Raw genomic sequence first — 2,214 nt, 5'->3', positions numbered from 1 at the left:
ATCAATAGAAACTCCATAATGATTTTTTAAAGTATCATATTACTCGGACAAGTAGAAAGTTTTGGGGCGCTGGGAAACCTCTCTAATAGCTATTGAGGCAGGCCAGCACGATTACAACGTTGCCGCGGGTGATGGCGAGGCTTCACCAGTTACCTCTGCTAGGAGAGCTGCCAGTGAAGACAGGAATCTCGCAGTCAGAGGCTCGACCCCACCAAACGTTTCGATCACCACAAGATGGAAAATGTAGTTGGCCGACAGATCGCGGTACTTCAGGATTTCGTTCCACTTGACCACAGAAGCTGTGGATCTCGCCCTGGCCGCAACTTCCAGAATGTAAGAAGCAAAGGAGTCGCTAACTGTGGCCTCCCAGACAAGTTATCTGCCTCTCAACCAGGGGCACAGGGAGAGGCCATCAGGTCTTTTGCCATCACATCTGGACAACCCAAATGGTTCCAAGATAGAGGGGGTGTTTGCCCGGGCCTAATTCCTCTTGAGTATAAAGTCTAACTTCGTGTGACGCGCGAAGCGACCAGCATTCAAGCGGTAAGAAAAACCGTGGAAGCCTGTGGAAGTCGAGGAGCTTGTCACAAAGACAGCTCAAACCCATGTAGATGTAGGGGTTAGATGTGTATCATGGTAAACAGATGCAAAAGAAATGTGTATGCCTTTGAAGCAAACAAATGAGTGAATGAATTCATAATTAAAAATCATTTATTCACTGGACTTAATTTGTCGTTGGTACACATAATTCTTCACTACATGCAAAATGTTGACAACTGCTACGAGTTGCTAGAAATAGAAACAGGGTACATCTGTAGAAATGATACATCTGTAGAAGTGATAAATGAATATACGTCTGTGTGTGTGTGTACGTAGTTCAACTGAGGCAGTAATCTACCGTGGAACTTCGAACATTACTCTGGTCTCTGAGAAAAGCTATCGTGTCGTAGACCTTGCTCGTTCGCTTGCTAGGCCTTTCTCTCTCTCGTCTGTCTGTAGACCACAGGTATTTATAATAAACGTGGCAGCTAGAAGGACAGACATACTGCAGCAGAGTTTGTACCTAAATACGTCAGCTCCTGTCCATTTGAACTTCGCCTGTTGGTCAAAGGGAGATAATCAATCACTTTTTAACAGGACAAAGAAAACCTGTTTTCGCGCCTGTTGATCGTGGTGGTTTGGACGATCGAGAATTCTTAGATTCGGTTTCGAATCTAGGCTTGGAGAAGGAAGTGTTAATTTTTACACAGACGTCAGCTGCCACTCTTAGAGCAATGGAGACACGAAGTTCCTCCAAGCTGAGTAGGCCACCGTTAGCCACAGGAATGGTATCAATCCAGTCACCTGAGTATTTGGGCACTAGCAGACAGTAAGCGGCGCCTTGAAAACTGGTCCGCATGGATGAGGGAGGAGTCGAAGGTGGCCTTCGAAATTATGTTGTCCCAAGCTCTCTGACTCCGACTGTCCTCCACCTTCTCAGGAGCAGACAAGCTCAATTCACTCCACTGTTGGAGAGCGCCATCTAACTCCCTGTTGGAACTGGTCCATATCGGAGAGGAGAGGATGTTGCTCACCAGGGTGGGGCAGGCGTGAGTGAAGGAAAGGAAGTAGGGTAGAGAGAGAGATAGACGAACACTTATGAAGACTAAGACTCCCAAATCACTTGGGCAATGCAGCCTGATCGCGGGACGTCGGAGAGAGCCTGACATTGACCAAGCATTCGTGTCTCTCAAAGATTAGGTCGTCGAAGTGTTGGAGGCAAGACGGGAATTAGTGAGAGGAGCTGATTCTGAGCAAACATAGTAGCTTAGGAATCAGAAGATAATTTCTAGGTATGAAAAAACCCTGATGAGGTTCGATTGCTTCAATATTCTTCAGCAAGGATGACACGCAAATTCGTGAAGCGTTCCATATTTTTTTAATAGGCGCCGGAGTGGTTGTGTGATAAGTAGCTTGCTTACCAGCCACATGGTTCTGGGTTCAGTCCCACTGCGTGGCACCTTGGGCAAGTGTCTTCTACTATAGCCTTGGGCCGACCAAAGCCTTATGAGTGGATTTGGTAGACAGAAACTGAAAGAAGCCCGTCGTATATATGTGTATATATGTATATATATGTATGTGTGTGTATATGTTTGTGTGTCTGTGTTTGTCCCCCCAACATCGCTTGACAACCGATGCTGGTGTGATTGCGTCCCCGTAACTTAGCGGTTCGGC

The sequence above is a fragment of the Octopus bimaculoides genome, chromosome 24 (genome assembly GCF_001194135.2).
Source record: "Octopus bimaculoides isolate UCB-OBI-ISO-001 chromosome 24, ASM119413v2, whole genome shotgun sequence".
Classification (NCBI taxonomy): Eukaryota; Metazoa; Mollusca; class Cephalopoda; order Octopoda; family Octopodidae; genus Octopus; species Octopus bimaculoides.
Note: the sequence above shows the minus strand (reverse complement) of the source record.